Below are 12232 nucleotides of genomic sequence, written 5' to 3' on the forward strand. Positions count from 1 at the left end.
TGGGGGGGGAAGGGAGGAGACAGTAATTGGGAGGGGGAGAGGAGAGGACAGAAGGGGAGAGGGGAGAGAGAGGGACAGGAGAGGAGAGAGAGGACAGGGAGGGGAGAGAGAGGGACAGAGAGGGGGAGAGAGAGGGACAGGGAGGGGGAGAGAGAGGGACAGGGAGGGGGAGAGAGAGGGACAGGGAGGGGGAGAGAGAGGGACAGGGAGGGGGAAGAGAGGGACAGGGAGGGGGAGAGAGAGGGACAGGGAGGGGGAGAGAGAGGGACAGGGAGGGGGAGAGAGAGGGACAGGGAGGGGGAGAGAGAGGGACAGGGAGGGGGAGAGAGAGGGACAGGGAGGGGGAGAGAGAGGGACAGGGAGGGGGAGAGAGAGGGACAGGGAGGGGGAGAGAGAGGGACAGGGAGGGGGAGAGAGAGGGACAGGGAGGGGGAGAGAGAGGGACAGGGAGGGGGAGAGAGAGGGACAGGGAGGGGGAGAGAGAGGGACAGGGAGGGGGAGAGAGAGGGACAGGGAGGGGGAGAGAGAGGGACAGGGAGGGGGAGAGAGAGGGACAGGGAGGGGGAGAGAGAGGGACAGGGAGGGGGAGAGAGAGGGACAGGGAGGGGAGAGAGAGGGACAGGGAGGGGGAGAGAGAGGGACAGGGAGGGGGAGAGAGAGGGACAGGGAGGGGGAGAGAGAGGGACAGGGAGGGGGAGAGAGAGGGACAGGGAGGGGGAGAGAGAGGGACAGGGAGGGAGGAGAGAGAGGGACAGGGAGGGGGAGAGAGAGGGACAGGGAGGGGAGAGAGAGAGACGGACAGGGAGAGAGAGAGGACAGGGAGAGAGAGAGAGACGGACAGGGAGAGAGAGAGAGACGGACAGGGAGAGAGAGAGAGACGGACAGGGAGAGAGAGAGAGAGAGAGACGGACAGGGGAGAGAGAGAGAGAGAGACGGACAGGGAGAGAGAGACGGACAGGGAGAGAGAGAGAGACGGACAGGGAGAGAGAGAGAGACGGACAGGGAGAGAGAGAGAGAGAGAGAGAGAGAGACGGACAGGGAGAGAGAGAGAGAGAGAGAGACGGACAGGGAGAGAGAGAGAGAGAGAGACGGACAGGGAGAGAGAGAGAGAGAGAGAGAGAGACGGACAGGGGAGAGAGAGAGAGAGAGAGAGAGACGGACAGGGAGAGAGAGAGAGACGGACAGGGAGAGAGAGAGAGACGGACAGGGAGAGAGAGAGAGACGGACAGGGAGAGAGAGAGAGACGGACAGGGAGAGAGAGAGACGGACAGGGAGAGAGAGAGAGACGGACAGGAGAGAGAGAGACGGACAGGAGAGAGAGAGAGAGACGGACAGGAAAGAGAGAGAGAGAGAGACGGACAGGGAGAGAGAGAGAGACGGACAGGGAGAGAGAGGAGAGAGACGGACAGGGGAGAGAGAGAGAGAGAGAGACGGACAGGGAGAGAGAGAGAGAGACGGACAGGGAGAGAGAGAGAGACGGACAGGGAGAGAGAGAGAGACGGACAGGGAGAGAGAGAGAGACGGACAGGGAGAGAGAGAGAGACGGACAGGGAGAGAGAGAGAGACGGACAGGGAGAGAGAGAGAGAGACGGGCAGGGAGAGAGAGAGAGAGAGAGAGACGGACAGGGAGAGAGAGAGAGAGAGAGACGGACAGGGAGAGAGAGAGAGAGAGAGACGGACAGGGAGAGAGAGAGAGACGGACAGGAGGGGGGAGGGAGAGAGAGAGACGGACAGGAGAGAGGAGAGAGACGGGAGGGAGGGAGGGAGGAGGAGAGAGACGGGGAGGGAGAGAGAGAGAGACGGGGAGGGAGGGGGGAGGAGAGAGACGGGGAGGGAGGGAGAGAGAGACGGGGAGGGAGGGAGAGAGACGGGGAGGGAGGGAGAGAGACGGGGAGGGAGGGAGAGAGACGGGAGGAGGGAGGGAGGGAGAGAGACGGGGAGGGAGGGAGAGAGACGGGGAGGGAGGGAGAGAGACGGGGGAGGGAGGGAGAGAGACGGGGAGGGAGGGGGAGGGAGAGAGACGGGGAGGGAGGGAGAGAGACGGGGAGGGAGGGAGAGAGACGGGGAGGGAGGGAGAGAGACGGGGAGGGAGGGAGAGAGACGGGGAGGGAGGGAGAGAGACGGGGAGGGAGGGAGAGAGACGGGGAGGGAGGGAGAGAGACGGGGAGGGAGGGAGAGAGACGGGGAGGGAGGGAGAGAGAGAGACGGGGAGGGAGGGAGAGAGAGAGACGGGGAGGGAGGGAGAGAGAGAGACGGGGAGGGAGGGAGAGAGAGAGACGGGGAGGGAGGGAGAGAGAGAGACGGGGAGGGAGGGAGAGAGACGGGGAGGGAGGGAGAGAGAGAGACGGGGAGGGAGGGAGAGAGAGAGACGGGGAGGGAGGGAGAGAGAGAGACGGGGAGGGAGGGAGAGAGACGGGGAGGGAGGGAGAGAGACGGGGAGGGAGGGAGAGAGACGGGGAGGGAGGGAGAGAGACGGGGAGGGAGGGAGAGAGACGGGGAGGGAGGGAGAGAGACGGGGAGGGAGGGAGAGAGACGGGGAGGGAGGGAGAGAGACGGGGAGGGAGGGAGAGAGACGGGGAGGGAGGGAGAGAGACGGGGAGGGAGGGAGAGAGACGGGGAGGGAGGGAGAGAGACGGGGAGGGAGGGAGAGAGACGGGGAGGGAGGGAGAGAGACGGGGAGGGATGGAGAGAGACGGGGAGGGATGGAGAGAGACGGGGAGGGATGGAGAGAGACGGGGAGGGATGGAGAGACGGACAGAGAGGGTGAGACGGACAGAGAGAGTGAGACGGACAGAGAGAGTGAGACGGACAGAGAGAGTGAGAGAGAGCGAGAGAGAGAGAGAGAGAGAGCGAGAGAGAGAGAGAGAGAGAGAAAGAGTGAGAGAGAGAGAGAGAGAGAGAGAGACAGAGAGACAGAGAGACACTGACAGGAGAATGGGCTGATTCCCAAATAGCAGGGTACAGTACAGTTAGGGTCTGAATCGACGGAGGCCTTGCCTTGGATAACGATGATTTAGAGGGGAGGAAAGAGCGACATGTAAGGTGGAAAATATTGCCATTCCATACAAACCCCAATGACGGATTTCTCCCACTGTCACCCAGACCGCCCCGCACTCCTCATAACAGCACACAATGGTTTGAATATTTACTACATGCATGCAAACCATGATGTGCTGCTGTGGTGAATGCAGGTATTTTGGGAAGAAGGATTTGCGCGCAGACTGTCGGTGAGAATCCAGCAATTGTCTTTAGCAGGTCACCCTGAAATAAACATGAAGAATAACATTTAGCAACAGTTCATTCGGAGCAGTGGATAATCGTTTGTCGTCGCTCTCTACAGCCAGCTGAAAACGTGGGCTGCACGAACTACTCATTCCATGTGGCTTGTTGTAGAGACAGAGGCTGGGCTGACAAAGTCACACCTTTTCACACATCAACCCCACTTTACCGAATATGGTGTATTTTCCTCCTCTCCTTCTCCAAAGATAATGAGCTGTTTTTTTCTGGTGACGTGTGCTTCTGTTTTCGTCCCAGAGCGGCGGCAACGAGCACTTCTGGCCGTGCGGTCAGCCTCCAGCGCCCCGCGGTGATTTCCGGTGCTGGTTTTGTGGCGGTGCGGAGCAGCACCGACCAGAAGAGCTGCCTGCACCTGTTTGCAACGCCCCTGGTTGCGACACCGCCCGACCCGCATCGCGCCCCCACAGTGACCACCTGCAAAAACAGTCATTCCGACCGATAACGGCTGCAGAGAGTTAAGCAATGCCCAGCTCAGGTAAAAGTTTGATTGTTTTATCTTTGCTTTTTTTTTGCGATTTATGTTATGGTGGTGTGGGCTGTGTATTGGAAATGCTTCTGGTATTTTTTCTTTTCCTCAGGCCCCTCTCAGAGTGCTCCTGGGCCGGCTGTTTAGCTCGGGATTTTCGCATGCTCAGCTGGCCTAGCGCCCGACGAGAGGTGTGTAACGCCTCCCTTAGCACTCCGCCCCACACTCAGGGTCCAGCTGATGAATTTTGATGACCGAAGCACAAACTGTTCCCAGGCACAAACTTTACCGCCCCGTGCTTTGTCCTTGAAGAAGTGGAGAAAAGGCTGTAAAGTGAACGTTAGAATCACTGCATCAACACGGTATTTCTATAGAATGGGCCACTGTGTCCACAAACCTGAAATCCATCTCCACAAGTAACTATTTTATTTTATTGATTACATAGCATTTAGTCCATCATCTGCTTGTATCCATCCACCTGTAGATCAGTGGTCTCCACAAAATGGCCACAGCTGGAGTACTGCGTGCAGTCTTGGTCACGTTACAGGAAAGATGTGATTGCACAAGAGAGGGTACAGGAGATTTACCAGGATGTGGCCTGAACTGGAGAGTTTTAGCGATGAGGACAGATTGGACAGGCTGGGTTGTTTTCTTTGGAACAGAGCAGGTAGAGGGGAGACCTTATTGAGGTGTATAGAATTATATGGGGCCCAGATAGAGTGGATAGGAAGGACCGGTTTCCCTTAGCAGAGGGGTCAACAACCAGGGGGCACAGATTTAAAGTAAATGGTAGGAGGTTTAGAGGGGATTTGAGGGGTCGTTTTTTCACCCAGGGGGTGGTGGGGGTCTGGAACTCACTGTCTGAAAGGGTGGTAGAGGCAGAAACCCTCACCACATTTAAAAAGTACCTGGATGTGTACTTGAAGTGCCGTAACCTGCAGGGCTACAGACCTAGAGCTGGAAAGTGGGATTAGGCCGGGTAGCTCTTTGTCGGCCGGCGCAGACACGATGGGCCGAATGGCCTCCTTCCGTGCTGTAAATTTCTGTGATTCTATGAAAACAGACTGGGCGATTTATGTGGCCCACCTCCCCTTTACCCGTCAAGGCATTCTCCATGCCAGGTGCTTTGGGATGGTGGATAAGCGGAGACAGTCTGCGACAACTCCGCAATTCCCTTCAGCAGGTCACTGGGAAACAAACATTTAACAACGCATTAGGAGCGTATGTAATTTTTAAAAATTTTTTTTTAAGCATGCTGCTCCCAGTTGCTCCAGGCCTCTGTCCATTGCCCGCGCAGCTGTAGGATGTAAGACCCAGTTGGGACTGCAAGTCAAGAGAATGCTGTTAGGGGAGCTGCAGCCTTCCCAGCTCCCTTGGAGCAGGTGAAAAGGCCCCATTACAACAAAACTGTTGCTACAATAGTGTGTCCCCCCCCGCCCCCCACACGGCAACAACATCTCAGTGTCAGAAATTTACAGCATGGAAGGAGGCCATTCGGCCCATCGTGTCCATGCCGGCCGACAAAGAGCTATCCAGCCTAATCCCACTTTCCAGCTCTCGGTCCGTAGCCCTGCAGGTTACGGCACTTCAGGTGCTCATCCAAGTACTTTTTAAATGGTGGTCAGGGTTTCTGCCTCTACCACCCTTTCAGGCCGTGAGTTCCAGGCCCCCACCACCCTCAAATCCCTTCTAAAAATCCTGCCGGTTACTTTAAATCTTCTAGAAATCAGGGACTCGCTGTGTGGGCAATCACAGGCGCATATCCACATCACACTCACCCCGTGCTGCAGGAATTCGAAGAAATGACCCTTTATAGCAAGACACGGGCAGGGATTAAAAGAAAATACAAGTAACAGCGCTACAAGATGATGTGTATACTCCGCAATCCACAGCAGGGGAGGTGGGGGAAGAGAGGAGAGAACCACTCTTCTTATTCCTAAAAGCAAGATGCTGTAACTCAGAAAATGCTGTGAAAACTCAGCATGCGTGTTTCTGCCTGACCCATGTCCAATCTGGACATAAGAAATAGGAGCAGGACTTGGCCATTCGGCCCCTCAAGCCTGCTCCGCCATTCAATATCATGGCTGATCCGATCCTGTCCTCAGCTCCACTTCCCTGCCCCGCTCCCCATAACCCTCGACTCCCTTATCGTTCAAAAATCTGTCCATCTCCACCTTAAATATATTCACTGACCCAGCCTCCACAGCTCTCTGGGGCAGAGAATTCCGCAGATTCACCACCCTTCTGAGAGAAGAAATTCCTCCTCATCTCCGTTTTAAATGGGCGGCCCCTTATTCTGAGACCGTGCCCCCTAGTTCTAGACTCCCCCCACGAGGGGAGTCCAGAACCAGAGGTCACACAGCCTAAGGATAAGGGGTAAGCCATTTAGGACCGAGATGAGGAGAAACTTCTTCACCCAGAGAGTGGTGAACCTGTGGAATTCTCTACCACAGAAAGTTGTTGAGGCCAATTCACTAAATATATTCAAAAAGGTGTTAGATGTAGTCCTTACTACTAGGGGGATCAAGGGGTATGGCGAGAAAGCAGGAATTGGGTACTGAAGTTGCATGTTCAGCCATGAACTCATTGAATGGCGGTGCAGGCTCAAAGGGCCGAATGGCCTACTCCTGCACCTATTTTCTATGTTTCTATGAAACATCCTCTCTGCATCTACCTCCCGCTGAGGGGGGGGCGGGGTGCAGAGTTCCCTTGCTGGCTGTGGATCTGCAACGGGTGCAGCATGAGCAGTACGGAGCGCAGTGTGTGTGTGTACAATTTGTTTCAGTTCGCAGGCAACTTACTGCAAGACAAATATCCCAGCCCTCGTGCTACGCAGTTATTATTTTCTGTTCTGGCGAGGGCGGGACTGTAATAAAGATGGCACAGGATCTTGCACCAGCCGTTTGCAGAGGTCGAGACCAGGAACCAAACTGCACATCAGTATAGTGCGTGCATTTTGTGTGTTTTTTATAAAGTTATCTTTGTTCCTTTTTCTAACATTCAACAGTGTCGCATGCCCACCGCTTTAGATAAAGCACTAGGATGGAGTTTGCCCAGGACCGGGAACCGAACGGCACGATTTACCCCGTCTCAAACGGGCCAGTGTGTCCCTGTGATTTGCTATCAGACCAGTAGCTGCAGGGACTGACTCGCTGAATGTGGAGAATGTCGACGTTTCACTTACTGAATTGGGTGGAATGCCATCGTCAACACAAATCTGGCCCTCTGAGAAGAGGTGGTCGCTTGCTTCCTTCACACACACACACACACGCCGGCCAACCTAGGAAACAAGGGAAAGTAATTCATGCTTTGGATCCAGAAGGCAAGGTGGCATCGAAGCGATGACACTGAAGTCAGAAGTTGCACTTTCAGATTGATTATTCTGACCAGTTGTTTTATTTTCTCCATTTCTTCCTAGTTTCTCTTTGTTAATTTTTGAACCGCTTTCCGTGCTTTTGTATTACATGTTTCCTACATCTTTGCTGTTTAACTTTGGGCCACAGAGTGACAGAAAGAAGGCGTCAGAGAAGTGTTACTGACTGTGCAACAATGTACCGCAATTGCGTGCTGTATAGAAGACTTCCGTGGCTCAATGGGTGTCACTCGGGGAGGGCACTGAGCACCTCGAGTCTCATCGCAGAAGGTTGTTGGTTCAAGTCCCACTCCAGGAACTTGAGCACATAAATCTAGGCTGACACTGCAGTGCAGTGCTGAGGGAACGCCGCACTGTCGGAGGGGCAGCGCTGAGGGAGCGCCGCATTGTCGGAGGGGCAGCGCTGAGGGAGCGCCGCACTGTCGGAGGGGCAGCGCTGAGGGAGCGCCGCACTGTCGGAGGGGCAGCGCTGAGGGAGCGCCGCACTGTCGGAGGGGCAGCGCTGAGGGAGCGCCGCACTGTCGGAGGGGCAGCGCCGCACTGTCGGAGGGGCAGCGCTGAGGGAGCGCCGCACTGTCGGAGGGGCACTACTGAGCAAGCGCTGCACTGTCGGAGGGGCAGTACTGAGCGAGCGCCGCACTGTCGGATGTGTTGTCTTTCAGATGAGATGTTAAATCGAGGCCCCGTCTGCCCTCTCAGGTGAACCTTAAAGATCCCATAGCTACTATTTCGAAGAAGAGCAGGCGAGTTATCCCCGGTGTCCTGGGCTAATATTTATCCCTCAATCAACATAACTAAAACAGATATTCTGGTCATTATCACATTGCTGTGTGTGGGAGCTTGCTGTGCGCAAATTGGCTGCTGCGTTTCCCACATTACAACAGTGACTGCACTTCAAAAAAGAACTTCATTGGCTGTAAAGCGCTTTGGGATGTCCTCAGGTCATGAAAGGCGCTGTAGAGATGCAAGTCTTTCCTTCTAATTTCTCTACGTCCATTTATATTGATTTCATCTCCTGTGCAGAGATTCTACAGACTCTCTCGCAGGAGACTGGCTCATGTTCCAGATTCAGCTACTCTTGCTACTGAAGCAGTATAGCTACAATACTCGTTACTCAACTGAAACGCTGAGCAATTAGGGCAACTCGATATGAGATTAGAAGTATACAGAAACATAAACAGCAAGAACGCGGTGTAGAAAAGTTCACGCCCAAGTTTGACACGTGCTGCCGTGCCAGCCTGCGTACACCAACTAGATGGGCATGGACATCTGAAATGACAGGATTGTCGAGCGCAATTAGATAGGTAGTAGGTGCCGACTAGTTCGTGAATGGGTTGGCCAGGCCAACATCCCCAGCAATGAAGCACTGACCACACTCGACCAGCTCCGCTGGGCAGGCCACATTGTCCGCATGCCAAACACAAGATTCCCAAAGCAAGCGCTCTACTCGGAACTCCTTCACGGCAAATGAGCCAAAGGCGGGCAGAGGAAACGTTACAAGGACACCCTCAACGCCTCCCTGATAAAGTGCAACCTCCCCACCGACACCTGGGAGTCCCTGGCCAAAGGTCAGTCCGCCCTAAGTGGAGGAAGTGCATCGGGGAGGGCACTGAGCACCTCGAGTCTCATCGCCGAGAGCATGCAGAAACCAAGCACAGGCAGCGGAAGGAGCGTGCGGCAAACCTGTCCCACCCTCCCTTTCCCTCAACCACTGTCTGTCCCACCTGTGACAGGGACTGTGGCTCTCGTATTGGACTGTTCAGCCACCTAAGGACTCATGTTAAGAGTGGAAGCAAGTCTTCCTCGATTCCGAGGGACTGCCTATGATGGGGATGATGAATGGGTTCAGAAGCTATATGTACAGGTTCCTTATCCAGTGACACAGTTTTTTTAAAAAAGTGAAAATGCATTTGGAGAGGCGCGACATATATAATAAATGGGAGGATACCGAGAGGTGTGGAGAAACAGAGGGACCTTGGAGTGATTGTTCACAGATCCTTAAAGGTAGCCGGACAGGTAGATAAGGCATACGGAATGCTTTCCTTTATTAGCTGAGGCACAGGGAAGTTATGCTGGAACTGTATAAAACACTAGTCAGGCCACAGCTGGAGTACTGCATGCGGTTCTGGTCATCATCATCATCAGAGGCAGTCCCTTGGAATCGAGGAGGACTTGCTTCCACTCCCAAAGTGAGTCCTTTGATGGCTGAACAGTTCGATACGAGAGCCACAGACCCTGTTACAGATAGGTCAGACATACGTCGAGGGAAGGGGTGGGTGGGGCTGATTTGCCGCGCGCTCCTTCCGCTGCCTGCGCTTGGCCTCTTCATGCTCCTTGCGTCGAGACTCGAAGAGCTCAACGCCCTCCCGGATGCACTTTCTCCACCTCGGGCGGTCTGCGGCCAGGGTCTCCCAGGTGTCAGTGGTGATGTCGCACTTTACCAGGGAGGCTTTGAGGGTGTCCTTATAACGTTTTCGCTGTCCTCCTTTGGCTCGTTTACCATGAAGGAGCTCCGCATAAACCATTTGCTCAGGGAGTCTCGTGTCTGGCATGCGAACTATGTGGCCTACCCAGCGAAGCTGATCGAGTGTGGTCAGTGCTTCAATACTGGGGATGTTGGCCTGGTCGAGGACACTGATGTTGGTGTGCCTGTCCTCCCAGGGGATTTGCAGGATCTTGCGGGGACATCGCTGGTGACATAATCTCCAGCGACTTGAGGTGCCTTCTATACATCGTCCATGCCTCAGACCCATACAGGAGGGCAGGTATTACTACAGCTCTGTAGACGATGAGTTTGGTGGTAGATTTGAGGGCCTGGTCTTCAAACTCTCTTTTCCTCAGATGGCCGAAGGCTGCACTGGAGGCGATGCTGAATCTCCGCATCAACGTCTGCCTTTGTTGATAAGAGGCTCCCGAGATGTGGGAAATGGTCCACGTTGTCCAGAGCCACGCCGTGGATCTTGATGATTGGAGGCCAGTGCTGTGCGGCGATGACAGGCTGGTGAAGGACATTTGTCTTACGGGTGTTAAGCGTAAGGCCCATTCTTTCATATACCTCAATGAATACATTGACTATATCCTGGAGTTCAGCCTCTGAATGTACAGGCATAGTCTGCATACTGCAGCTCAATGACAGAGGTTGGGGTGATCTTGGACCTGGCCTGGAGGTGGCGTAGGTTAAACAGCTTCCCACTAGTTCTGTAGTTTAATTCCACTCCAGCGGGGAGCTTGTGGGTTGTGAGGTGGAGCATGGCGGCGAAGAAGATTGAGAAGAGGGTTGGAGCGACAACGCAGCCCTGTTTGACCCCGGTCCGGACCTGGATTGGGTCTGTAATGGATCCGTTGGTAAGGATCACGGCCTGCATATCATCGTGAAGCAGATGAAGGATGTTGACAAACTTTTGAGGGCATCCGAAATGGAGGAGGACGCTCCATAGACACTCACGGTTGACAGTGTCAAAGGCCTTTGTAAGATCGAAAAAGGCCATGTAGAAGGGCTGGTGCTGCTCCCTACATTTTTCCTGCAACTGGCGCGCTGCAAAGATCACCACATTACAGGAAATACGTGATTGCACTAGAGGGGGTACAGAGGAGCTTTACGAGTTTGTTGCCTGGACATAGAAACATAGAACTGGAGAATTTTAGCTGTGAAGAAAGATTGGATAGGCTGGGGTTGTTTTCTTTGCAGCAGTGGAGGCTGAGGGAGTCCTTATTGACGTGTATAGAATTATGAGGGGCCTGGATAGAATGGATAGGACAGACCTATTTCCCTTAGCAGAGGGGTCAACAGGAGGCATAGATTTAAAGTAACTGGAAGGAGGTTTAGAGGGGATATTTCTTCACCTCGAGGGTGGTGGTGGTCTGGAACTCACTGCCTGAAAGGGTGGTAGAAGCAGAAACCCTCACCACATTTAAAAAGTACTTGGATGTGCACTTGTAGTGTCGCAACCTACAGGGCTACGGACCCAGAGCTGGAAAGTGGGATTAGGCTGGGTAGCTCTTGATCGGCCGGCACGGATATTGTGTGTCGAAATGGCCTCCTTCCGTGCTGTAAATTCCTTTGATTGTATGAACTCGGCTGCCCGTGTCCTAACTCGCATCAAGTCCCGCTCACCCATCACCCCTGTGCTTCCTGACCTATATAAGAACATAAGAAATAGGAGCAGGAGTGGGCCATACGGCCCCTCGAGCCTGCTCTGCCATTCAATAAGATCATGGCTCCCGGTTAAGCAATGCCTCAATTTCAAAATTTGCAACCTTGTTTTCAAATCCTTCCATGGCCCTCGCCCCTCCCTATCTCTAATCTCCTGATTACAGAGATAGGAGGAATCCTTCCACAACGCCCCACCCCCCCACCCCCGAGATGTCTGCGCTCCTCTAATTCTGCCCTCTTGAGCAGTCGATTATAATCGCTCAACAATTGGCAGCAGTGCCTTCTGTTGCCTGGGCCCCAAGCTCTGGAACTCCCTGCCTAAACATCTCCACCTCTCCATCGTCCTTCAACAACCTCCTTAAAACCGACCTCTTTGACCAAGCTTTTGGTCACCTGCGCTAATTTCTCCTTATGCAGCTCTGTGTCCAATTTTAGAAATCTTATAGTACTCCTGTGAAGTGCCTTGAGACGTTTCACTAAGTTAAAGGCGCTTTCTAAATATAAGTTGTTGCTCCTGTTCTCTGGGGCCTTTATCTCTAAGCATGTGTAGGGTTTTTCAGCTGCAAAAGGAATCACGTGTGGAACTCTGCTTGAACGTGGTCATAATGCGCTTGGTCAAGCCAGCCATGACTGAAATAGCCTTGGTCAGCTGGTACTTGTACAACAAGCTCAAGGATCACCACTTGCTCCTTCATGCAGTCCTCCCTTCGACAGGGAAATATAAAGCACCCTGGGGAGGGCAGACTTAGGTGGTCAAAAAGCATGTGCCAAAGCTTGCAAACCAAGGTTCCCTGGTCACAGATGCACTGCTACAGTAATTTCCCAATCGGCAGAGTATTCTCCTCTAGGGCAGCATTACAGAAGCCAGGGAAGACTAGCCAGTAACAGCACTGTGTGAAACCGTCCCAACATACTCATCATCTAAAAACCTCCAGAGCAGCTA

General features: G+C 53.9%; 1 protein-coding gene across 1 annotated transcript in view; it reads right to left on the reverse strand.

Annotated features, from left to right (window-relative positions):
• The window catches only part of LOC139232722 (sperm-egg fusion protein TMEM95-like), a 140499-nt gene that overhangs the window by 90733 nt on the left and 37534 nt on the right, over positions 1 to 12232 (reverse strand). The window contains exon 3 of the mRNA XM_070863227.1: positions 6948 to 7043. The gene's annotated coding sequence lies outside the window, so the exon portion shown is untranslated. The remainder of the gene's footprint in view (positions 1 to 6947; positions 7044 to 12232) is intronic.

Source organism: Pristiophorus japonicus, chromosome 20, assembly GCF_044704955.1.
Source record: "Pristiophorus japonicus isolate sPriJap1 chromosome 20, sPriJap1.hap1, whole genome shotgun sequence".
Classification (NCBI taxonomy): domain Eukaryota; kingdom Metazoa; phylum Chordata; class Chondrichthyes; family Pristiophoridae; genus Pristiophorus; species Pristiophorus japonicus.